Genomic DNA, 26,765 nt, shown 5'->3' with positions numbered 1-26,765 from the left:
AAAGGAAAGAATAAAAGAGTGGGAGGGAGGAGAGAAAGAAAAAAGATGGAGGGAGAGAGAAGTGGAGAAAGAAAAAGAAAAGGGGAGAGAGAGAAAGAAAAAGGGAGGGAAAGAGAGAAAAAGAAAGAAAAAAGATCGAAGGAAAGAGAAAAGAAAAAAGATACTACCAGGCACAAGTAGTAAAAAAGGATATATCCTGATAAAAAGACTTGCAAAGTTAGCGTATTTGATAGAGGAAGAACTGAAGCAAAATATGACACTCTCCTTGGGGATGGTAGATATGCAACTGTCAGTCACCAGTGGCCTGCTTGACACATGGCAAGATTCCTCCTGCCAGTCCTTGAAATAAAATGGACAATAGCAAGAAACTTCAATTCTGTAAATTCATATAACAATTTAAACAGGCAAGAGCTCTGTTCTCTTCTGCCTTCATCTTTCTGACCTGCTGTGAAATGATGGTACAAGAGTCTGCCAGACGAAAAAAATCGCTCAACCATTTCTCGGTTTAAACCACAGAACTAGGAGGTGGCCCTGTTTGAAGGCGGAGGCTGCAATCACTGAACGCGCTTCACTCGGTTGCGAAGCTAACTCCCTTTCTACGTGTGCACAAAAGAGTTATTCCTAAATGAACCCTGCAAGGCTCGGCTTGTACAACACCCCTGAGCTGCAAGCCGACGAACCGAAGGGGAGATGTAACCGAGATCTGCATAATGCACACGGTTGTGAGTTGTGAGATTTGTAGCTTAATCTAGGTAAAGATTTTGTGACCAGAAAGTCAGCAGCTCTGGCTCTGAAATTATTACATAAAGTTGTTTTATGTGCGAGTGTGCACACCCATAATTCAACGCCTGGGGAGGGTGAAAACAGCTTCTCTCGACCTCTGGAGGCCGAAAATAGTCTGTTGCCCACCTTCTGGTGGGCCCAGTAGGCTTGTGTTTTGCCTTCCCCAGGCTCCAAAGGCTTCCCTGGAGCCAGGGGAGAGTAAAAACGCCCTACCCCATCCTCCTGGAGGCTCTCTGGAAGCCCAAAACATCCTCCCAGCACCACTGTGCGAGCCAAAATCAGCTGGCCAGCACACACATGCATGTTGTAGCTGAACTAGGGCAATGGCTTGCATGCCAGCAGATATGGCTTCGCTTGCCACCAGTGGCACCTGTGCAACAGGTTCGCTATCACTGGTCTAAGATTTAGGAGAGGTTCGAGTAAATTTACCTTTTAAGATAATGCTTTATATCGTTTAGATCATTACGTGGGTAGTCCTCCCACGATGAATCCAATTGGGAACAGAATTTTCCTAAGCAATTGAAGTTGTTAAGTGACTTTTATGAAATTTTATTTTGAAAGGGTGGCCTGGTTGTTAAGCAATTTGTCAAGGGGTCATTAAACAAATCCACATTATTAACGCGATATTGTGAGGGTCGTAAACACAAGGACCTTTCATTAAGCCTTTTCTTCCCTAGTCACTTCAAACAATTGCTAAATGGATTGTTGTAAGTCAAGGATCACCTGCAAAGCTGCTGCTTATCATCGCATTAAATTTACCCAGCGAGGTTTTGCTAGCAAAGGACATCTGCATCTCCTTGCTTTGGGGAAAAAGGAAAACAAAAAAAATCCCCACTCTGCTTATGCTCAGAGTTGCCTTTGTTCCGGACATCTTAGATTCCCCCAAGGCAGCGTCCTGAGACTTGCAAAATGAATGTTGGCTCCAACGTGGACTTTGTGGAGAATCTGAATCTGACACCTCCCATCCCCTCCTCCAAACCTGGGTGCTGCAATGCAAACTCTATCAAGAACTAAAAGCAGAAGTTGTCCGGGTGCTGAACAGACATTTCTGCAGTCTTGATAGGAGATGCTATCGTCAGATGCAAAAAACTCAGAGCTAATGGGTGGGGGGAGGGGAGGGGAGGAACTGTACTTGGCTTCTTAGGAGGCCTGTTTTGCACACCATAGTCTCCGTTCTTCAACTGGTCAAGGAAAGCTCTCGGGGCCTAAAACCAGAATTTGGCCCATTTTAAGATGAGCGGTTTTCAACACTCCACAGATCCCCAGTCGGCCACTGAAATCCATATATCTTGAAGTAGCCTTCCACTGTTTGCACACAATCGTCTCCGTTCTTCAACTGGTCAAGGAAAGTTGGTTATGACCTTTAAAGCCCTTCATGGCACTGGACCAGAATATCTCCGAGACCGTCTGCTGCCGCATGAATCCCAGCGACCGATTAGATCCCACAGAGTGGGCCTTCTCCGGGTCCCGTCAACTAAACAATGTCGGTTGGCGGGCCCCAGGGGAAGAGCCTTCTCTCTGGCGGCCCCGACCCTCTGGAACCAACTCCCCCCGGAGATTAGAACTGCCCCTACTCTCCTTGCCTTTAGTAAGCTCCTTAAGACCCGCCTTTGTCGTCAGGCATGGGGGAACTGAGACATCTCCCCCGGGCATATACAATTTATGAATGGTATGTCTGTATGTATGTTTGTTTAGAAAATGGGGTTTTAAAAATATTTTTAAACTGTAATTTAGATTTGTTGTAAATTGTTTCACTTTGTTGTGAGTCACCCCGAGTCTGTGGAGAGGGGCGGCATACAAATCTAAATAAATAAACAAAGAAAGAAAGAAAGAAAGAAAGAAAGAAAGAAAGAAAGAAAGAAAGAAAGAAAGAAAGAAAGCAAAGCTCTCAGGGCCTAAAACCAGAATTTGACCCATTTCAAGATGAGCGGTTTTCAACACTCCACAGATCCCCAGTCGGCCACTGAAATCCATACATCTTGAAGTAGCCTTCCACTGACTTGGAAGATTCAATTGATCACCTAGGACAGTGACGGCGAACATATGGCACATGTGCCACAGGTGGCATGCAGAGCCATATCTGCCGGCAAGCGAGCCATTGACCAGCTCAGCTCCACTGCGCATGTGCATGTGTCCCCTTATGGCCAAATGTTTTTCATAAGAACATAAGAAGAGCCATGCTGAATCGGGCTAAAGCCCATTGAGTCCAACATTCTGTGTCATACAGTGGCCCATCAGTTGTACATGGGGATCTTGAGCAGAAAGAGAAGGCAAAACCCTCCCTTTCCCTTCACCCCCAACAAATGGTACCCAAGGGCATCCTGCCTGCCTCAACCAATATAGAGGCAGCACATGGAAATCCATTTCAATAACCGCCAATACGCTTGGCATCCATGAATCTGTCTAATCCTGCCTTGAAGCTATCCAGGCTGACAGTTGTCACGACCTCTTCTGGAAGTGAATTCCTTCAACCAATGACCCTTATTTATTTTATTTATTTATTTTGTCCAATACACAATACATACGGAAGAGAATAGACATGTAGTAATATATATAAAGAAAAGGATAGAAGAAAATATATAAAAATAGAGAAGATATATGAAAGGAAGAAAAGATATATGATATATGAGATAAAGGATAGACAATTGGACAGGGGACGAAAGGCACACTAGTGCACTTATGTACGCCCCTTGCTGACCTGTTAGGAACCTGGAGAGGTCAATCGTGGAGAGTCTAAGGGAGAAATGTTGGGGGTTAGGGGTTAGAGGGTCCACGTTGGACCCTCTGCGTGAAGAAATATTTCCCTTGATTTGTCCTCACTTTCTCACCTATGAGCTTTAGGGAGTGCCCCCTCGTCCTAGTATTGTGTGATGGAGAAAAGAATTTTTCTCTATCCACCTTTTCTATCCCATGCATGATTTAATACACTTCGATCAAGTCACTTCTTAAACACCTCTTAAATGTTTTTGGGTAACACATGCATGCTTTCTCCTCACTTTCTGCGGCCTGTGCCTTCCCATATCTGTGGAGATTCACCCCAGGGCTGTTTGGGGACGCAAGGCTTTCCCCACTCCCCTAGCTCGATTTCGGGAAAGGGGGCTTTCCCCCCTCCCACCATTGTTTTGGTACGCAGGTGGCACGCAGAGCCTTTTCTGCAGGCCTGCCAGCCTTTGCCCCAACCCAGCTCCACTGTGCATACACGCACATCTCCCACCAGCCAGCTGGTCTTCCTGTCTCTACTGCGCATGGGTGTGGGTGTGGGGCAGATACATGGGGGTGCTTGCATTGTATTTTGGGGGGGGTTATATATAGCCACACACCCCCTGCAACCCATTTTAGGCCTGGAAGGCCTCCTGCACCAAATTAAAAGTGAAAATGGAACGCGGGCAGTAACGAGCAGCCAATTTTTTTACTGCCAAACTGTGGGTGTGGCTTATTTTGTGGGTGTGGCTTAATGGTCATGTGACTGGGTAGGAGTGGCTTGCCAGCCATGTGACCAGGTGGGAGTGCCTTGAACGATCATCATCGTCGAAGTGAACTGTTAAGTCTTTGACTTACAACCTCACCAGTGTCGCTCGCTGGGGTGATAATTTGCTTCATGTTTTCCGCGCTCTCCTTCCTGGGTGTCCCCCCACCTCAGGCTGGGTAGCTAGGCGAACATGTGCTGCTAGAAGCATCAATGTTGCCAGCGCCACTTCCACCCACGCCTAGGCGGGAGGTGGCCGCGGGAGGCTGGAGGGGAGCCAGGCAGGAGAGAGGGAAGCTCGTCCGAGGCCAGGAAGGAGGAAAGAGGAAAAAAGCAAGGAGCGCAGCAGCAGCAGAGAGAAAAACAGGAGAGCCTAGCCGAGACCAGTAATCCAGGAAGTGACAGCCGCCAATCAGTTGTAGCTGCGCACGCATCTTCATTTCTGCCGGTGGAACTGTGTTTCACCCCGTCCTGCCTGCTGCCCACCTCTGGGTGCGGTGTGTGTGTGCATGGGGTGCATGCATATGGATACATGTATACATGCATATGGATGGGGGGCAATTGCATTTGGGGGGTGCACTTTGGGCACTTAGCATAAAAAAGGTTCACCATCACTGCTCTAGAGGGAATTTTAAGAAATCAAGAAGGACGGAAACATTCCCTCACCTGTTCCTGCTTTCTGCCAAACATTAGATAAATAGAGATTTATTGGACCCATGGAGATGGCTGGTCCTCTCGTAGCAGTAGCTGTAGCTGTCGAGGTACACTGCCCTTGAGCATGGAAGTTCCATTGCTCAGCACCCATTCCAATGCCCATTGGCTATGAAAACCTATCAGGAAAGACTTCATGAACTCAATCTGTATGTTGTGATTCCGTCTGAGGCCCCTCAGGGAACGGCTGATCCTCTGCCGGCTTCCTGCTCAGAGGGGGAGGCTGAGGAACAGGAGGTTCAGGCAGACGGGGAGGAGGAATCTCAGGCTGAGGGAGAGGGAGGACAGCCAGAGTCCCCCGAGAGGGAGCTCTCCCCAGCAAGCAGCCTGGATTCCTTAGATGAAAATGCACAAGCAATCATCGATCTCCGGCAGAGAAGAGCAACACAACGAAGGGGACAATTAGCCAGGTACTTTCAGCACTAAAGAGGCAACAGCTGGGTTTGGGTGTGGTGCTCTCTGGAAAGGCTGAAAAGGCAGACCCACCCTTCCTGGCTTGTGGAGTATTATCTTTGGGAGTCCTGGGACCTGGCTGTGATCTTTGGCATCTTGGAATTCTGGTTTGTGACTTTGAATACTGAAACCTTGGGGGGGAAAGGTGTGGGTCTTATTCTCTACAGTGGTGGGTGTGCCAGCAAGAAGTCTGCTGTATTGTCTGGCCATCAGGACTCTGCTGTGAAGTCTCATAGCCTGCCTGTTGGGAAGAACAGGTTTTTCTCTGTGTTTATTTTTCAAACTATAAAGTGCTTTTGCTTTTACCAGCGTGTCTGGCTGCTTTTTCAGAGTTGGTGTTGAAGTCTGGGGGCACCCAGACAGAACACTGTATAGTCTGGAGGACAGAAGGGAAAGGGGGGGGGGGACAAGATCAAAACATTTAAATATGTTAAAGGGTTAAATGGGGGAAATAACTATCTTGTCCCCCAAGCACCACCTTTTTTCTGACTGTAATATATGAGAATTGTGTAGTAAGGATCGTTTCTTAATATTTATGGATTTTAAATTGTTTTTAACTTATATTGGATTTGTACTTTGTATATTGTATTGCTGTTGTTGTGAGCCGCCCCGAGTCTTCGGAGAGGGGTGGCATAGAAATCTAATAAAACTTAAACTTAAACTTGAATAAGGTTCAGGAGGGAAGTGTTTGCAATAGGAAAGTGAACACAAGAACAAGGGGGCACAATCTGAGGTTAGTTGGGGGAAAGATCAGAAGCAACATGAGAGAATATTATTTGACCTTGACTATGAAAGCATAGATGCTTGGAACAAACTTCCAGCAGAAGGGACTGAATTTAAACATGCCCGGGATAAACATATATCCATCCTAAGATAAAATACAGAAAATAGTACAAGGACAGACTAAATGGACCATGAGGACTTTTTCTGCCGTCAGTCTTCTATGTTTCTAAAAGCCTCAGGCTCCCTTTGCTGATAGAAAAACTTTCTTTTTTTAAAACCAGCCACTAGACTTTCTAATGACCAAAGTGCACAATCACGCAAGGATGGGATTGCCTCACTGTTGCGCTGCGTTGCACAAAATGGTGGGTGTGACCCGAACGGCTTGCCAGTAATGCTGAATTGTGGGTAACACCCGATTCCAAAGCAAAACATGGGCACTTCGAAGGAGATTTGGGGGGGGGGGGGAGAGAAGAACAATGGGTTGGATTCCAGCCAGAGGACTATTCTGTCTAAAGCGGCTGGCAGAAGCTTATCTGAGGAAAACCCGAATAGAAGTTCTCTTCATTTTCCCCTTTCAATCATTTTCTTCAATACAACATGATTTCGGTGGCCATCTTGGAGTCTCTGAGGGAAAGAGGAGAGGAGAGAGGCCTTCACCATTGGTCCTCTACCCCAGTCCCTTTCCCAATTGGAGGAGGGGCTGAATCCGGCAGTGAGTGGCAGGAGGAAGGGGTGGGTTCAGATCAAACCTTAAGATGGCCTGGTTTGATTTGGGCTTAGCACAGGGGTGTTTGTTTGTTTGTTTGTTTGTTTGTTTGTTTGTTTATTATTATTATTATTATTATTATTATTATTATTATTATTATTTATTACATTTGTATGCCGCCCCTTTCCGTAGACTCGGGGCGGCTCACAACACAATAAAAACAGTTCATGACAAATCTAATAATTTACAATTTAAAATATTTTTAAAAACCCATTATTAAGCAGACATACATACAAGCATACCATACATAAATTGTATAGGCCCGGGGGAGATATCTCAGTTCCCCCATGCCTGACGACAAAGGTGGGTTTTGAGGAGTTTACGAAAGGCAAGGAGGGTAGGGGCAGTTCTAATCTCTGGGGGGAGCTGGTTCCAGAGAGTCGGGGCTGCCACAGAGAAGGCTCTTCCCCTGGGGCTTGCCAACCGACATTGTTTAGTTGACGGGACCCGGAGAAGGCCCACTCTGTGGGACCTAATCTGTCGCTGGGATTCGTGCGGCAGAAGGCGGTCTCGGAGATATTCTGGTTCGATGCCATGAAGGGCTTTAAAGGTCATAATCTTTGTTTGTTTGTTTATTTAATTATTTAATTGATTATTTAATTGATTAATTAATTTGTATGCTGCCCCTCTCTATAGACTTGGGGCGGCTCACAGCAATAGTAGAACACAATGTAAAATACAAATCTAATATTAAAAAACTAAAAAAAAACATAATTAAAAAAAACATACACACAACATACCATACACAAATTATATAGGCCTGGGGAACATGTCTCAATTCCACCATGCCTGACAGCAAAGGTGGGTCTTAAGATGTTTACCAAAGGCAAGGAGGGTGGGGGTAATTCTAATCTCTGGGGGGAGCTGGTTCCAGAGGGTCGGGGCTGCCACAGAGAAGGCTCTTCCCCTGGTCCCGCCAGCTGACATTGTTTAGTCGACGGGACGCGGAGAAGGCCAACTCTGTGGGACCTAACTGGTCGCTGGGATTCGTGCGGCAGAAGGCCGTCCCGGAGATATTCTGGTCTTTAAACTGTGATTCACTATCTTCCAGAGGAAGGAGACACTAGGCCCGAGGGACAAGCTCATGTTATGTATGTACGCTACTGAACTATGTGATCGGGCTTGATAAATTGACACAGCTTGAAAATTAATGAGTAATTACGATCGGCGTCCCCTGTTCTGTTCTCTTCTCTCCTCAGATTTTCCCCACAGAATCCTCTCCTCTCCCCTTTTCTCCCTTAGCAAATGCTGGCTGGGGAATTCTGGGAGTTGAAGTCCAAATATCTTCAAGTTGCCAAGGTTGGGAAACACTGCTCATCTCCACCAGGATGATTGTTTGCAATATTTGGCATGTTTTCGCTGAAAAAACACAAGCGGTTTATAAGCGTGATTGGGGTGTATGGCTTCATGCTGTCGGCTGCCAAGTCCAGTAAACATACCGGTATTTTTGTGTCTCTCACCATAATCACAGTGAAGCCAAGCACTACATACGCTTCATCATATTTCCTCGCCTTAGCTTTCGGGAGACTTATGTTTGTCTCATTACCTCCATCTCTCTCCTGCCTGTTAAAAATTTTTCCATGGTATCTCTTAACGGTTTGTTATATGCACTTCACATCTACTCTGTGCTGTATGCTATTGTTCAGTGCAAAAAAACCCCTACTCCCTGTGACAAAAAAGCACATCCCCCAGGGTCACACACACACACACACACACACCGGCATCCCTCCACCCCCCCCCCAGGGGGACCTGTTCCCTATTTGAGAAACACTGGTTTAGAGCATGGCACCAGGCACAGGGCAACCAGGGCCCAAGATAGAAACATAGAAACATAGAAAATTGACGGCAGAAAAAGACCTCATGGTCCATCTAGTCTGCCCTTATACTACTTCCTGTATTTTACCTTAGGGTGGATCTATGTTTATCCCAGGCATGTTCAAATTCAGTCACTGTGGATTTACCAATCACGTCTGCTGGAAGTTTGTTCCAAGCATCTACTACTCTTTCAGTAAAATAATATTTTCTCCCATTGCTTCTGATCTTTCCCCCAACTAACTTCAGATTGTGCCCCCTTGTTCTTGTGTTCACTTTCCTATTAAAAACACTTCCCTGCTGAACCTTATTTAACCCTCTACCATATTTTAATGTTTCGATCATGTCCCCCCCTTTCCCTTCTGTCCTACAGACTACACAGATTGAGTCCATTAAGTCTTTCCTGATACGTTTTATGCTTAAGACCTTCCACCATTTTTGTAGCCCGTCTTTGGACCCGTTCAATTTTATCAACAACCTGATCTCATTTGTGACTGATTAATGAAGGAGTTATTAGATGTATATTTTTTTAACAGCCTGGTCTACTGACTTGGGGATGAGTTTGAAGATATTTGTGTGCTGTTTCCCTTACTTGTGGTTTCCTAATCATGTCGGTAAATCTTTTCCTGCATTTTTTTGCCTTTTTCCCCTTTCACTGATGTTACAGTAGAAGGAACAGATTCATTTCAACTGAGGAGGAAAATAAGGGAATTTGTTTTTGCCTCTGCTACCAGCATCTATCGGTATTCATGTGGCTAGTGTTTTGTCAGTGTATGAGAGAGTTGGCAGGTGTTTGGAAACTCATATAGTATTTGCTGTGTGAGCAAGGAGACAGGAAGGAACCTGGGCGTGGCATAATTGTTCTGTAGTAAAGGTGTTTGCTGCTGTGAAAGCAAAAGCAAAACTGAAACTCCTCTGCTTGTGTTTTGCATTTGGATCAGCTTTCTTTTCAGGTGGGGAGGGGGAGTAGAACACTTTAGCATCAGAGCGTGTTAATAATAATAATATAGGAAATATTAAAGCTCCAATGGTCGTTTTGAAAAATCCTTTCTTAGTGAGCACCTAGAAGGCAAGAGGAACATACATGGCAAATTTTAAGTTTGTAGGCTTTACGGTTCTGGAGATTTTGTGATTAATGTACGAGTGGTTTTCGCTTTAAATATATTGATATTTAATATATTAATTGATTTTGTAGGCTGTCCTGGGCTGTTATGAGCAATATTTGATCAGTATTACAGAGGCAGAAGTCAACATATTCCAAGGATGTCCACAGGATGTGGTGAATAACATTAATTATATGGTTATGTCAGCCATTCACTATTTGGATCACACTTGGCAATCACCCCTGTCTGGAACTGTGAAACAGCTGTAGTATTGCAACATTTAAGAATCCCTGTAAGAATTAAAATATGAACAATACAGCTGCCCAGAGAGCTTTGGTTATAGTATTGAGAGATTTTAAAATTGTAATAAAAATAAATCTCTTAAAAATTGTAATAAATTGTTCTGTCGGGCTCTCTGGTAGAATCCTCCTAAAAATTCACAGGTACAAATTTCAGACACACACACGTTTGAAAATTCAAAACAATGTTCTTTATAATGAAAATTCACTTAAACCAAGCCCTCTTTTGGTATAGCCAAGAGCACTCGTCTCCAAACAAACGGGTAATTTGTACAAGTCCCTTATCAGTTCTTATCAGTACTTAGCTTGCAGCTGTGAGGCAATTCACAGTCCTTCTTCTTTCACAAAGTGAAACACACTTTGCTCTGGTTTAGTTTCAAAGCAGGGAAAAATCAGCACACAAAAAGTCAAAGTCAGTAAAGCAGTCATGAAACACAACGATCAGATAATCCTCCACAATGGTCAAACCCACAGCCCCACCCAGCCACAGGTGGCCTCATTTTCTTTGATAATAATCTCTCAGTTGTTGCTGCCTATGCATCGCTCTCCGCATGCGTGGCTGTATCATTAACTCTTGTTCTGAATCCAAGGAGGAGCTAGATAATTGATCTCCTTCTGAGCTGTCTGCCCCACTCTCCTCCTCCCTGTCATTCATGTCTTCTTGGTCAGAGGAGCCTTCATCAGCAGATTCCACCGGGGGCAAAACAGGCCTGCAGCATGTGGATGTCTCCCCCACATCCACAGTCGTTGGGGCAGGAGCAGGGCCAGAGCTAACTATAACATAAATAAGCCAAAAAAATATCTACACTAGGTTTTAGGCTTAAGGTTCTTTTCTCATCTCAGTCATGGAAACCTGCCTGGTGACTTTGGATCACTTTTCTTTCTCTCAGCCTAGTTAGTTTATTTTATTGATTAGCCCATGGGCCAGAGGTGATATTCTATCAGTTTGCACCAGATTCGGCGAACTGGTAGAAGCGACTGTGGATGGGCCCATCTGCCCAGACGTAATGCCATCCTATTTAGCCACATTTTTGAGGCTGTGTGTACGTGTGTTGGTGCGCGCTCTCACATTTGCCAGCCAGTAAGGAAGGTAAGTGAATACCACTCCTGACATGGGCCATGTCAAAGTGCAGAGTTCCAAACACAAATTCAACCGCAACAACACAAGAGCACGCAACAGATTCAAACTTAATATTAACCGCTACAAACTTGACTGTAAAGAAATATGACTTTAACAATCGAGTTGTCGAAGCGTGGAACTCATTACCGGACTCAATAGTGTCAACCCCTAACCCCCAACAGTTCTCCCTTAGACTATCCACAATTGACCTCTCCAGGTTCCTAAGGGGTCAGTAAGGGGCGTACATAAGTGCACTAGTGTGCCTTTTGTCCCCTGTCCAATTGTCTTTCCTTTATCTCATATATCATATATATTTTCTTCCTTTCATATATCTTCTCCTCTATTTTATATTTTTCTTTATATATATTACCTCATGTCTATTCTCTTCTATATGTATTGTGTATTGGACAAAATAAATAAAAATAAATAAAATAAATAAAATACAGTGATACCTTGTCTTACAAACTTAATTGGTTCCGGGACGAGGTTCTTAAGGTGAAAAGTTTGTAAGACGAAACAATGTTTCCCATAGGAATCAATGGAAAAGGGATTAATGCGTGCAAGCCCAAAATTCACCCCTTTTGCCAGCCGAAGCACCTGTTTTTGCACTGCTGGGATTCCCCTGAGGTTCCCCTCCATGGGAAACCCCACCTCCGGACCTCTGTGCTTTTGCAATGCTGTGATTTCACTGAGGCTCCCCTCACTGGGAAACCCCACCTCTGGACTTCCGTTGCCAGCAAAGTGCCCGTTTTTGCGCTGCTGGGATTCTCCTGCTGGGATTCCCTTGCAGCATCACAAAAACACGGAAGTCCGGAGGTGGGGTTTCCCATGGAGGGGAGCCTCAGGGGAATCCCAGCAGCGCAAAAATGGGTGCTTCGCTGGCAACGGAAGTCCGGAGGCGGAGCATCCCAGCGGCGGCGGTGGGTTTGTAAGGTGAAAATAGTTTGTAAGAAGAGGCAAAAAAAATCTTAAACCCCGGGTTTGCATCTCGAAAAGTTTGTATGACGAGGCGTTTGTAAGATGAAGTATCACTGTATTACTAAAATCTCTCTCAGCCTAACCTGCCTCACAGATTTAATGTAGAGAATGAAAGAGGAAGAGAGAATTTGCTACATGTTGCTCTTTGTGGAAAGGAAAACCTTTTCTCTCCCCACCCCGCGCAGCCCAAATAAAATATTAGATGAATCTTGAATGAATGTACGGTATATACTATCAAGCTATTTTTTTTGTAGTAGGGGACAATCTGGACCGTATTGACCTTTTAAAATAGGATGGGAATTGTAATCCAACACACCAAGCAGTTGTATCAAAAGTACACAGTGTTTTTATCAATTCAAGCATGATAATATAGGAACTGAAAACTGAGACAAATTAACCAAAGGAACTAAGACTTGTGTGACTGCACATTGTCCCACCTGGAATTATTTTAGACGCACCACTTTTTTTAAAACCGAAAAGCAGCAGAAGAGCAAAGCACAAAAAACTAAGAAGAGAAGAAGGAAATTTAACCAGTATCCTCCCAAGGTCTGACCTACTACAATTTCCAGGATTTTAGAAATGAGGATTGCTACCAATATGGCCATAAACAGCACAGTGTTTTCTATAAACCAAAATATAATCTATGCCAGTGATTTTCAACCTTTTTTGAGCCGCGGCACATTTTTTACATTTACAAAACCATGGGGCACATTGAGTGTGGATGGGGGGGCAGCTAAAAAAAGTTTGGACAAAAAAATTATCTCTCTCTCTCTTCCTCCCTTTCGCTCTATTTCTCTCTCCTTCCCTCCCTCTTTCTCTCTTTCTCTTTTTTCTCTCTCTCCTTCCCTCTTTCTTTCTCTCTTCCTTCCTTCCTCTTTTTTGCTCTTTCTCTCCCTACCTCCCTTTATGTCTTTCTCTCTCCCACCTTCCCTCCCTCTCTTTCTCTCTTTCTCTCTCTCTCTCTCTCTCTCTCTCTTTCTTTCTTTCTTTCTTTCTCTTTCTCTCTTGTTCTCTTTCTCTCTCTTCCTTTCTCTCTCTCTCTCATTCTCTTTCTTTTTCCCTCTCTTGCTTTCTCTCTCTCTCTTGCTTTATTTCTCTCTCTCTCTTTCTTTCTCTCTGTTTTCTTTCTCTCTCTCTTGCTTGCTTTCTCTCTCTCTTGCTCTTACTCTCTCTTTCTTTCTCTCTCTCTCTTTCTTTCTCTCTCTCTCTCTTTCTTTCTTTCTCTCTCTCTTGTTTTCCTTCTCTCTCTGAGCTTCGCAGTACACCTGACCATGTCTCACGGCACACTAGTGTGCCGCGGCACACTGGTTGAAAAACACTGATCTATGCAAGGAGTTTTAATGTTTGCAGAAGTGCCCAAACGGAGCGAGGCAATGTGCAAACTTGCAAAGAAATACCCACAGTCTTTTCCCCCCCTTTCTTTTTTAGCCACCAGGGAGAACACTAAAACCCAATTGTGGAGGATTGATTCTGTCTAACTGAAACGTGGGAGAGCCTTGACAGGTTGGGATCAACCGCAGTCCAAATACTTGCAAAATCGGTTCCATTCACACGAGGAGTGCTTTAAGACCATCTCGATTGAAGGCAGAAATTGTGGCTGGTAAGTCAAGGACCACCTGCACTGTACATAAACCACCTTGATTTAAGCGATAAAAATGTGGTAGGTGAGTGGGTAGATTTCTATGCAATGCAAAACTTTGTCCACTCATTTCTGCATATTGAATTTTTTGCTAGAAGGCCTGTATGTGCAGACTGGAATTTGGCAACAGACTTGGAACTTGGTCCAAATGGGAAAATAGTGTAATCTGAAACCAAAAGTGTTGCATGGAATTACAGAGTCACAGGGGCTGTTGGGCTTTGAATAACACACTGCAGGGTGAAGATTAAGCAGGTAAATCGTGCAGAATTAAGTTTATCTCTCGGTCAGCCAAAGATTGATTTAACTCCTGCCACTGCTCTGATAAGGAAATAGCCACAAAAATTTCCATGTGGGTCATTGATGATAATTTTTTTTAAGAAAAAAGGCTTTTCACAGAGATTATTACTATTATTATTATTATTATTATTATTATTATTATTATTATTATTATTATTTATTGGATTTGTATGCTGCCCCTCTCCCGAGACTTGGGGCGGCTAACAGCAATAATAAAACAGTGTACAGTAATAATCCAATACTAAAAATGATTAAAAACCCATTAATATAAAAAACCAAACATACATACAGACATACTATGCATAAATTGTAACGGCCTAGGGGGAAAGAGCATCTCAATTCCCCCATGCCTGGCGGCAGAGGTGGGTTTTAAGTAGCTTACGAAAGGCAAGGAGGGTGGGGGCAATTCTAATCTCTGGGGGGAGTTGGTTCCAGAGGGTTGGGTCCGCCACAGAGAAGGCTCTTCCCCTGGGTCCCTCCAAGCAGCATTGTTTAGTTGACGGGACCTGGAGAAGACCCACTTTGTGGGACCTAACTGGTTGCTGGGATTCGTGCAGCAGAAGGCGGTCCCTGAGATAATCTAGTCCGGTGCCATGAAGGGCTTTATAGGTCATAACCAACACTTTGAATTGTGACCGGAAACTGATCGGCAACCAATGCAGATTGCGGAGTGTTGGTGTAACATGGGCATATTTGGGAAAGCCCATGATAGCTCTCGCAGCTGCATTCTGCACGATCTGAAGTTTCCGAACACTTTTCAAAGGTAGCCCCATGTAGAGAGCGTTACAGTAGTTGAGCCTCGAGGTGATGAGGGCATGAGTGACTGTGAGCAGTGACTCCCGGTCCAGATAGGGTCGCAACTGGTGCACCAGGCGGACCTGGGTGAACACCCCCCTTGCCACAGCTGAAAGGTGTTTCTCTAATGTGAGCTGTGGATCGAGGAGAACGCCCAAGTTGCAAACCCTCTCTGAGGGGGTCAATGATTCTCCCCCCAGGGTAATGGACGGACAGATGGAATTGTCCTTGGGAGGCAAGACCCACAGCCACTCCGTTTTGTCTGGGTTGAGTTTGAGTTTGTTGACACCCATCCAGGCCCCAACAGCCTCCAGGCACCGGCACATCACTTCCACTGCTTCGTTGACTTTCTAATTAGTAATTTGTAGCTAGTCATAGTTGACATGTACGTTGAATATGGAAATATATTAAATATAGAAAATATGTTAAAACATGTGATAATAACAAAAATACAAGAGGTTACAATAGAAGATCTGCGCCCCCCCCCAATGATGATACCAATAGTGGTAGGAGCCTTGGGTGCAACCCCAAAACATCTGGAGCATCATTTGAATACCCTTGGAATTGACAAAAATCACTATGAGTCAATTGTAAAAGTCAGCTTTACTTGGAGTACTTTATAATATCCTACAACAGCGTTTCCCAACCGGTGTGCCGCGGCACACTAGTGTGCCGCGAGACACAGGCAGGTGTGCCGCCAAGCTCCCCGCCCGATCTGCCCCCTCTCCTCCGCCGCTGCCCCCTGCCTTGGGGCACGACTTCTCTCGCGGCGGCGGTGGCGGCTGCAACTTCAGCTCCTCGGGACGAAAGCGCTCCCAGCCCTCTCTCGCAGCCCCCTGGCTGGGAGCGCTTTTGCTGCGAGAGAGGGCTTTCTCCATCCATTTCGGGAATGCACGCCCCGCCCGTCTCTCTCTCGCGCCGCTCCCCTTTTCTCTCAGCCCTCCCTGGCTTCGCTTCTCAATCCCTCCCTCCTTCCATCTTTCCTTCCCCTCAGCCGTTCTGTCTGGGGGTCTCCCGCTCTTCCCTTCCCCGCCTCCCAGGCTTTGCCTTTGCCACCCCCACCCTTTTTTGATTGACAAGGAGTCCTTTGCATCCCGCAGTTCGCACTCGGCTCGAGGCCGCTTTCCCTGGCTGCGCTCGGAACCAACAGGGCGCTGCTCTTTCTCTCTCTCACTCTCTCCCGTGAGGCGGGGGAAGGGGAAAAAAAGCAAAAAAAAACTTCTTGCAGCGTGCCCGCGCTCGTCTCTTCAGCAGCGAGGGAGGGAAGTCAGAGGGCGAGGGAGCGAGCGAGCGCTCTTGTCCTCGGTGCCCTCTGCAGCCTGCCTTCCTTCTTCTTTGCCCCCGCTGAGGGACGGAGAGAAAGATAGAAAGGAAAGAGGGAGGGAGAGATAGAAAGAAAAGAGATAGAAAGGAAAGAGGGAGGGAGAGATAGAAAGGAAAGAGGGAGGGAGAGATAGAAAGGAAAGAGGGAGAGAGACAGAGAGAGAGAGAAAGAGACATAGCAAGAGAGAGAGAAAAAAGAAAGAAAGAGATAGCAAGAGAGAGAGACAAAGAGATAGCAAGAGAGAGAGAGAGAGAGAGAGAAAGAGACATAGCAAGAGAGACAGAAAGAGAGCGAAAGAGAGAGAATGAAAGAGAGATAGCAAGAGAGGCAGAGAGAGAGCAAGGGAGAGAGAAAGACATAGAGGGAAGGAAGGAGGGAGAGAGAAAGAGAGCAAAAAAGAGAGGAAGAAAGAAAGAGGGATGGAGAGAGAGAAAGAAGGGAAGGAAGGAAGAGAGAGAAAGAGGGAGGGAGAAATAGAGTGAAATTGAGGAAGAGATTTTTTTTTTGTCCAAACTTTTCTTTAGCCCCCCCCCCCGCGTCCCCCCCGTCCCCCCGTTCAGTGTTCCCCAGGATTTTGAAAATATGAATAATGTGCCGCGGCTCAAAAAAGGTTGGGAAACACTGTCCTACAGCAACACCTTTAACACCATCAAATGACAACATCTGCCCATGCAGATCTTTGGGAAAGGACTCAGTAGGTGGACAAAATTGCAAAACTCAATCTAAACATCTGGCTGACTATGAAGATAAATAAATACAGAAATGAAGATAAATAAAATACAGAAAATAGTATAAGGGCAGACTAGATGGACCATGAGGTCTTTTTCTGCCGTCAGACTTCTATGTTTCTATGTTTCTATAATATTTCCTCAAATATTGGATTCCTTAATTGGATTTAAGCATTGCAGATGTGTCCAGGGAGAGAATGGGAGTAAGTGACATCCTGTGCATTGTGACATCATTCTGCACACATGTGGTCAAAACATCAAGATTGCGGCCACAACATTGTGATCAGCACACCCCTTATTTTTATTTGCAACAGACATTAAAAACAGACAAAACTGTGAAAGTTGGAATTCTATTTTAAGGAGATACTTTTTGCTACACATCACCACACCTTGCCTTTATTCCAAATATTGTGAACAAGCACTGTACATGATAACAGCTACAAGGATTTTATATGCTTTTTATTGGGAAAGGTATCTGATTCCCTTTACGGACAAATTAAATGGGAATATCTAGAATAGCTTCGTATCTAAAAAAAAGGTGTAATGTACACTTATTTGGAAATGGTTTCTAGAGCATAATTCTAGGCATGGCATTGTGTCGCATCCCCTATTTGGCCTCTGGAATTTCTATTTTAATTTGATGTATAGTCTACTCTACAGGCATTAGTTGCCATATTCTTTACATTTATTGTTTATTTAAATATTTTCATTTTCCTGTTATTGGTTTTCATGTTGTGAATAGAAGCAATGGAAACTACAGTTTAATGTTTCCAAGTGTAAAATAATGCACTTGGGGAAAAGGAATCCTCAATCTGAGTATTGTATTGGCAGTTCTGTGTTAGCAAAAACTTCAGAAGAGACGGATTTAGGGGTAGTGATTTCTGACAATCTCAAAAATAGGTGAACAGTGTGGTCGGGCGGTAGGAAAAGCAAGTAGGAGGCTTGGCTGCATAGCTAGAGGTATAACAAGCAGGAAGAGGGAGATTGTGATCCCCTTATATAGAGCACTGGTGAGACCACATTTGGAGTACTACTGTGTTCAGTTCTGGAGACCTCACCTACAAAAAGATATTGACAAAATTGAATGGGTCCAAAGACGGGCTACAAGAATGGTGGAAGGTCTTAAGCATAAAACGTATCAGGAAAGACTTAATGAACTCAATCTGCATAGTCTGGAGGACAGAAGGAAAAGGGGGGACATGATCGAAACATTTAAATATGTCAAAGGGTTAAATAAGGTTCAGGAGGGAAGTGTTTTTAATAGGAAAGTGAACACAAGAACAAGGGGGCACAATCTGAAGTTAGTTGGGGGAAAGATCAATAGCAACATGAGAAAATATTATTTTACGGAAAGAGTAGTAGATGCTTGGAACAAGCTTCCAGCAGACGTGGTTGGTAAATCCACAGTAACTGAATTTAAACATGCCTGGGATAAACATATATCCATTGTAAGATAAAATACAGGAAATAGTATAAGGGCAGACTAGATGGACCATGAGGTCTTTTTCTGTCGTCAGACTTCTATGTTTCTATGTTTCTATTAGGAATTGGTCATGAAATGTCTTAAGTTATTAATGGTGTATTAGAATATATTGTGATAGCTTTTAGAGTGCCAGTTATTTGAAATTTGTTGGTTATCCACCAATGATATGCTGGTTATGCTGACGTAGTATCAGTATTATTTATTTTAGAATAAATTGGATCACACCATTGTAGCTGACATCTTGAGCTCTCTGACCATGTGCTTTGGACCTGGAATCAACCTTCCTACTCTCTTTTATCAATCCAGCAGATATATGGGCCAGACAAGGGGATATAGCTAGAATGACCATACAAGGCTCAAGCATTTTGCCAACAAGTTCTTTAGGACAAGAAGCAATGGGTGGAAACGGATCAAGGAGAGAAGCAATTTAGGACTAAGGAGAAATTTCCTGACAGTTAGAACAATTAATCAGTGGAACAACTTGCCTCCAGAAGTTGTGAATGCTCCAACACTGGAAGTTTTAAAGAAGATGCTGGATAACCATCTATCTGAAGTAGTGTAGGGTTTCCTGCCTAAGCAGGGGTTTGGACTAGAAGACCTCGAAGGTCCCTTCCAACTTCTATTATTTCCCTTATTCTATTCCAACATTCCTTCCTGAGTTCCCAGTGTATTCCCACTGGGCTGGCTGGGCTGGTCAGGCATTTTGGAAGATGTAGTCTTTTTCCATCTGTAAGGTTAGCCCAAATCAGATGGCCTGTTAATGTGATTTCATCTTGTTCATGCATGTACAATTTTTTAAAAAGAAATAGGTTGGAGTAACTAATACTCCAACCCCCTCCCCCAAGGACCAGTTACACACACACGCACACACATACATACACACACACGCTACAATGTCCTCTCTGTCAATAACTACTTTAGCTTCAACCACAACAACACACGAGCACACAACAGATTCAAACTTAATGTAAACCACTCCAAACCTGACTGCAAAAAATACGACTTTAGTAATCGAATGGTCGACGCGTGGAATTCATTACCGGACTATGTAGTGTCATCCCCTAACCCCCAAAGTTTTAGCCTTAGCCTGTCCACTGTTGACCTCTCCAGATTCCTAAGAGGTTAGTAAGAGGCATGCATAAGTGCACCAGCGTGCCTTCCGTCCCGTCCTAATGTCCTAATGTCTCTTTATGTCTTACTAGCTTCATGAATATGTACTCTATTTTTTCCCAATGATTATTTCTTCTATATTATTCCTAATGTTTTTCTAATCTTCTATTGAGATACAGTATATGACTATGATTTATCCTCACAAACCTACATTATGTACTAGACTAACTAACTAACTAACTAACTAACTAACTAACTAACTAACTAACTAACTAGTGCAATCTCCCATTGAGTTTTCCTTCCAAACAAGCCTAAAGTCTAAACTTCCATGGGAATTTCCTCCCCACCTGGGAGACAGAAACCTTCAGACTCAGGAAAAATAGCAGGAGGCTTTTAAATATAGTGACCGTATTTTCTTGGGGGGAAAAAACAAAGGACCAATAAGGGGCTATTTTGGCAAAGTTTCGTAAGAATTAAATAATAATAATTGTTTATGTTTATAACTTGACCTTACAAAAGAAAACTGGAGAGCCTAACCAGGAAAAACGTTAATAAAACACTCCTTCTAAAACCAAGCAGCATGTATACGCTCACTAAAAACAAACAAAACCAAATCGTTTTCCATAAGTACATCAAAGCCGCCATGTGAAGTGGTACGTGAGTACCCCAAGAATGAAATGACCTAACTAGAGGACAAAAATAAGGACATTTAAAAGGACACCTCTCTGCAGCAAAGGACTAGGCCTTTACCACAAAGGACTGGCGGCCCCTTTAAGGCATATGTTTATCTGCATGAGCGCATGGAGAACCGCAAAGTGTAGCCCGGAAGGGCTCAAGGAACATGTTTGGGATTCTAAACATGGCTCAGAGCGAAGGAAAATCCACTTGTGTTGCTCATATGTGAGGTGGGCAGGCTGACATGGCAGAGGTGGAGGACAGCCGTATTGGGGGGGGGAGTTATGGTTGTAGGCTCGGAGATGCTGGTGGGACAGCTAACACAGGAAGCCGAGGCAGGAAGTCTGAGGCCACAATGGCGGAAGCCTCTGTTACTGCTGATAAGGACTGCTGGAGAAGCTCGGAGCTGCCCTGTTAGCTTGGGGGGGTCTTTAAATAGCTCTCCCATCTTCTGCAATAAAGGATCGACAGGAGGAGGCGATGGAAGAGATGTGCGCAGAATTTCCTGTTTGGCTATTGAAATCCTAAGTCTGGGAGGGGGGTTTGGCGGTTTTACTGGCGCTTGGTCTCCTTCGCTCCGGCAATTCTTTTGGCAATGATGGGGCAAAGGGGCAACAAAAGCTGGACAGGCTGGGAGAAAGGGTCTTTCAAATCTGGAGGGATTGGGCTGGGTATGAAATAACCAACCACAACAACACACGAGCACATCCCAGATACAAACTTAAAGTAAACCGCTCTAAACTTGACTGCAGGAAATACCATTTTAGTAACCGAGTAGTTAATGCGTGGAACTCAGAATCTGTAGCATCATCCCCTAACCCCCAAAACTTTACCCTTAGATTATCCACTATTGACCTCTCCCGATTCCTAAGAGGTCAGTAAGGGGCGTGCATAAGTGCACCAGCATGCCTTCCGTCCCGTCCTAATATTTCTTTTACTTTTTTACTAGTATTATGTACATGAATGTTATTATATCTAATGTTTCTTCTTATTTTTTGTTACTAGTATCATATACATGAATATTATTATATCTAATGTTTCTTCTTATTTTTTCTTGTTACTAGTATCATGTACATGAATATTATTACAGTATATCTAATGTTTCTTCCTATTTTTTCTTGTTACTTGTATCATGTATATGAATATTATTATATCTAATGTTTCTTCTTATTTTTTGTTACTAGTATCATGTACATGAATATTATTATATCTAATGTTTCTTCTTATTTTTTCTTGTTACTAGTATCATGTACATGAATATTATTATATCTAATGTTTCTTCTTATTTTTTCTTGTTACTAGTATCATGTATATGAATATTATTATATCTAATGTTTCTTCTTATTTTTTGTTACTTGTATCATGTACATGAATATTATTATATCTAATGTTTCTTCTTATTTTTTCTTGTTACTAGTATCATGTACATGAATATTATTATATCTAATGTTTCTTCTTATTTTTTCTTGTTACTAGTATCATGTACATGAATATTATTATATCTAATGTTTCTTCTTATTTTTTGTTACTTGTATCATGTACATGAATATTATTATATCTAATGTTTCTTCTTATTTTTTCTTGTTACTAGTATCATGTACATGAATATTATTATATCTAATGTTTCTTCTTATTTTTTCTTGTTACTAGTATCATGTACATGAATATTATTATATCTAATGTTTCTTCCTATTTTTTCTTGTTACTAGTATCATGTATATGAATATTATTATATCTAATGTTTCTTCTTATTTTTTGTTACTAGTATCATGTACATGAATATTATTATATCTAATGTTTCTTCTTATTTTTTCTTGTTACTAGTATCATGTACATGAATATTATTATATCTAATGTTTCTTCCTATTTTTTCTTGTTACTAGTATCATGTATATGAATATTATTATATTTTTACATACCTCCAATATGTACTTGAGAAAACAAACAAACAAACAAACAAACAAACAAACAAACAAACGAAGCTGGCTGCGGAACTCTGGGAGTTGAAGTCCACAAGTCTTAAAGTTGCCAAGGTTGGAGACTAGCAGTGGGTTGCTCCCAGTTAGCCCTGGTTCTACAAACTGGTAGTGGCAGCGGGAGGCTCTTCGAATTTATTTATCTATTTATTTATTCGATTTCTATGCCACCCTTCTCCTGAGACTCAGGGCGGTTTACAACAAAGAGAATGTAAACATGTTGGAAATTTAAGTAAAATTACAATCTAATAATGCCCTGAGTTAAAAGTTAAACAGATTCATACATCATATATCGTAAATTCATTCATTGGGCGGGGCAAGATGTTAAAATTTCAATGGCCCCAAGCCTGCCAGCAGAGGTAGATCTTTAAAACTTTATGGAAGGAAAAGAGAGCGAGGGCAGTATGGATCTCTGGGGGGAGCTTGTTCCTCAGGGCTGGGGCCACCACAGAGAAGGCCCTGTCAGACGACATTGTCTGGCTGATGGGACCTGGAGAAGGCCGACTCTGTGGGACCTAACCACTCGCTGGGATGTATGAGGCAGTAACGGGACCATAATTAATCTGGTCCGATGCCATGTAGGGCTGCTCCCAGTCCTGGCGGGCAAGTTTGGGAAAACTATTCAAGCTGGGATGAGAGACCACGAGGAGATCTCAAGGATGTAGGTTAAGATTGAGCAAATGAAAAAGCAGAGAGGTGGGCATGTCTAAAAAATACCGGAAAATAGATGGATGTCACGGGAGAAGGCTATTTCTTGAGTAGACGGATATTCCGCCTTTGTTCAAAGCCGCTTAGACAAATACTGCCATTCATTTCATCCCCATAACAATAACCTGGTGGAAATAGATTGGGATAAGAGAGACTGACTTGCCCAAAATCACGCAGGGAATTTCCATGGCTGAGGATGGAATTAGACAGGGGAAGAGCCTTCTCTGTGGTGGCCCCAGCCCTCTGGAATCAACTCCCCCCAGAGATTAGAACGGCCCTCACCCTCCTTGTCTTTCGCAAATTGCTCAAGACCCACCTTTGTCACCAGGCATGGGGGAGTTAGGATATTCCTTCCCCTAGGCCATTACAAGTTATGCATGGTATGTTTGGGTGTATGTTTGGGTTTTTTTATAATAAGGGTTTTTAGTTGTTTTATTAAATTGGATTGTTACATGTTGCTTTTTGTCATTGTTGTGAGCCGCCCCGAGTCTGCGGAGAGGGGCGGCATACAAATCCAATAAATAATAATGATAAATAATAATTCATCCTTATAACCAAGAGTTACTGAACCTTGAGCTCTAAGATGGGTGGACTTCAATTCCCAGAAGTCCCCAGCCAGCATGCTGTGTATACAATAGCAAGTTAGGGAATTCTATCAGCATATCAAGAATAAGATAGTGCTGGAAATTATGAAAAGATGCAAAGGGATTCTTTGCAAATGTGGAGTTTGCCATTACGAGGTGCCCTGAATTTGTCCCCAAAGTATCTGTAGAAGGTCTTGCAAAGCCATGGAGAAAGCATTCAAGGAGGAAACCAGAAATAGTTTGCTTCTGAAACTATTGTTGTTAAAGGACACCAAGATCATTTGATTGCTCCCTGGCTCCAAGTTGCACGCTGGAGTTTTCCAGAAATTCTCCTTAATTTATTAACATTGCTTCTTCATTGCTTATTTGATCCCTATGACAATCATTAAGTGTTGTACCACATGATTCTTGACAAATGTATATTTTATTTTTATGTACGTTGAGAGCATATGCACCAAGACAAATTCCTTGTGTGTCCAATCACATTTGGCCAATAAAAATTCTATTCTATTCTATTCTATTCTTAATTGTGGGAAGATTTTTGATCAGATCCAGCCCGCTCTTTTTGTTATCCTTGCAATTATTGGCACGGCAAGAGAAGGTTCTTTTAGCAACATCTCTCCTATGTAGCTCCCAGCTGACACTTGGCAAGTGAACGGAATAAATCGATTTTGAAGAATCCACATTGTATAGCCCCAAAGTCAAATGTTCCCTCACCTACTAACCTCAACAATTACACATAGGATAGGTGAGTGAGGAATAATTAAAAAGTTGGTAACCTCTGCTTCTGCTTTCTTAAAGTTTTTAACTGACCCAATGGCAGAGCTGCTCCAGAAATTCAAAAATTTTAAAAATATTGTTTTATCCCATCTTTTAAAAATTGTTTTTATACATAAATCAAGGCATTTCTTCTTTCTCCAATTTCCACCACCATCACAACAACCCTGTGAGGTGAGTTGGTCCTAAAGAGACAAACTGACCCAAAGTGAGTCATCCAGGTGAGCTCATGCCTAAAGCAGGACTAGAACTCACTCTCTCGTGATGATTGGCACAAAGTCACCCAAATGGCTTTCTTTCTTAAGGAGGGACTACAACTCACTGTCTCCTGATGATTGGTCCAAAGTCACCCAACAGGCTTTCATTCTTCAGGCGAGACTAGAACTCAGAGTCTCCTGATCTCTAACCTGGTGTCTTCATCACTCAGTTCAAATGGACAAATTTCCTTGTGCATTTTAAAAGCAATAATTCATCAAATCTACGTTAGCCTTGCTCCATCTATTAACAGCCCCTTCATCTGCAGAGGTGAACAGGTGACCCAACTCACCTATAAAGCCCTTTATGGCACCGGACCAGGGTATCTACGAGACCGCCTTCTGCCGCACGAATCCCAGCAACCAGTTATGTCCCACAGAGTGGGCCTTCTCCGGGTCCCGTCAACAAAACAATGTCGTTTGACAATGTCGTTTGCCAGGGGAAGAGCCTTCTCTGTGGCGGCCCTGTCCCTCTGGAACCAACTCCCCCCGGAGATTAGAATTGCCCCCACCCTCCTCGCCGTTCGTAAGCTTCTTAAAACCCACCTCTGCCGTCAGGCATGGGGGAACTGAGATATTCTTTCCCCCTAGGCCTTTACAATTTATGCATGGTATGTTTGTTTGTATGTATGTTTGGTTTTACAAATAAGGGTTTTTTAACTGTTTCAGTATTAGATTTACATGCTGTTTTATACTACTGTTGTTAGCCGCCCTGAGTCTACGGAGAGGGGCGGCATACAAATCCAATAAATAATAATAATAACTGTATCTCTGCCTTGCTAAAGCTTCATCAAATGACTTTTGCAGATCGAATAAATTTGGAAGCAGAAAGAGCAGAGAATCTGGGATGGTTTGGTGACTGATTAACTTGGCTTGACTTGAAGAAAAGAAAACTTGAGAGCCTTAATTTTTTTGGAAACTGAATCATTCTTTCTGCGTCCCATGGAAAGGCAGATTGTCAAGGCAGCTTTATCTATCCCTGCCACAAAGGGACCAGGCAAAGAAAAACAAACAGGCCAATCTTGGCGTCTCATGCATGAAGCATTCCAGAAAATCCTAAAGTCGATGCCCAACCCAAGACCCATTCTCAAGGTTTGGGAGAATCCACAAGTGAGGAAAGACACCGGTGTTGTCTTTAACCTGGAAGTTGTGGAGCTGTATTTACCAGCTAGTCCGAAAAGTCATAGAGACGGAAGATAGATGGTGAAGTTAGGCCAGATCCTTTGCTATTTGTGAGTCTAAGCCTCTATTGAAGCCAACTATTTCCAAGGAAAGCTCAGCCAACAAAGCCCTGGTTTGCTGGTTTCACTGTGACAGACGAACCCAGCTTCTTCTTTGCAAATGATTAAGCAAGGCTCCATTTCCCTCATCTTTAAAAATCTGAACAGGTCAGCACTAAACTACAGTTAAAATCCCAGCACAGATTCCTTCCTGGTCAATAACAATGCAAAGCCGAAGATAAAACGCCTATCCTTAGAGAAGAGTTAGCTGTATATTCTCAAACTTTGGGAAAGTTAAAAAGTTCCCCTCCATGAATTCTGAAAATTCTCTACCAACCCAAGTGGATTATTAATATTATTATTATTTTCTTTGAGAGCACAGCCTGGTTAAAACAAGGCATCTCCTTGAGCTGGTAAAATTATCGAAGCCTCCAATGTTTGTCCAAGGCAGCCTCTGTTTGGCCAACTCGGCCAGAAATGTATGTTGCGTGGGAAAAACAAAATGTAAAAGGAATGGGCGAACCAAAAGCTAAAGTTGGAAATAACGAATGAATAAAAACAGCTACGGTTGGCAAGGACAAAAGCTGCATAAAAAATTGAAAATGGATTGACGGCAACACAAGAATGCGAAATGAATAAATAAAAAAATATGATAAACTGACCTTTTACCACAGGGGAGTCATTCCAATTTGGGGCTGACGTGTCCCCCAACACTTGGTATCCTTCCCTGAACTTCTGTGTTTTGGCATGGAGTTGCCATTTTCATCCCTTGCCAGGCACCGTGATGGTTTGGGGAAAGAAACGGTTGTGACAAAATATGGGGATCCTACAACCTCCCTCATCTGCGTCCGTTTGGTCGGCCAGACTTAGAAGTGCAAGGGTCCCTCTGCTTCAGAGCTGAAAGTGTCTGGTGGTGGCTTGGTTTGGGTTTTTTAAACTCAGAGACATCAACCGCCACGAAAGGGAAGGAAGAGGAAATTT

General features: G+C 43.2%; 1 protein-coding gene across 6 annotated transcripts in view; it reads right to left on the bottom strand.

The window, feature by feature from the left end:
* Window positions 1-26,765, bottom strand: part of LOC139174286 (retroviral integration site protein Fli-1 homolog) — a 48,710-nt gene that overhangs the window by 21,667 nt on the left and 278 nt on the right. Inside the window, exon 1 of one of the 6 annotated variants that reach the window (XM_070764571.1) lies at window positions 26,447-26,692. The exons of the other annotated variants lie outside the window; for them this stretch is intronic. The gene's annotated coding sequence lies outside the window, so the exon portion shown is untranslated. Of the gene's footprint in view, window positions 1-26,446; window positions 26,693-26,765 lie in introns of those variants that run through there. 6 annotated transcript variants of the gene reach the window in all.

This window comes from Erythrolamprus reginae, chromosome 11, assembly GCF_031021105.1.
Source record: "Erythrolamprus reginae isolate rEryReg1 chromosome 11, rEryReg1.hap1, whole genome shotgun sequence".
Classification (NCBI taxonomy): domain Eukaryota; kingdom Metazoa; phylum Chordata; class Lepidosauria; order Squamata; family Dipsadidae; genus Erythrolamprus; species Erythrolamprus reginae.
The sequence above is the reverse complement of the archived record's forward strand: the minus strand, read 5'-3'. Positions and strand labels throughout refer to the sequence as shown.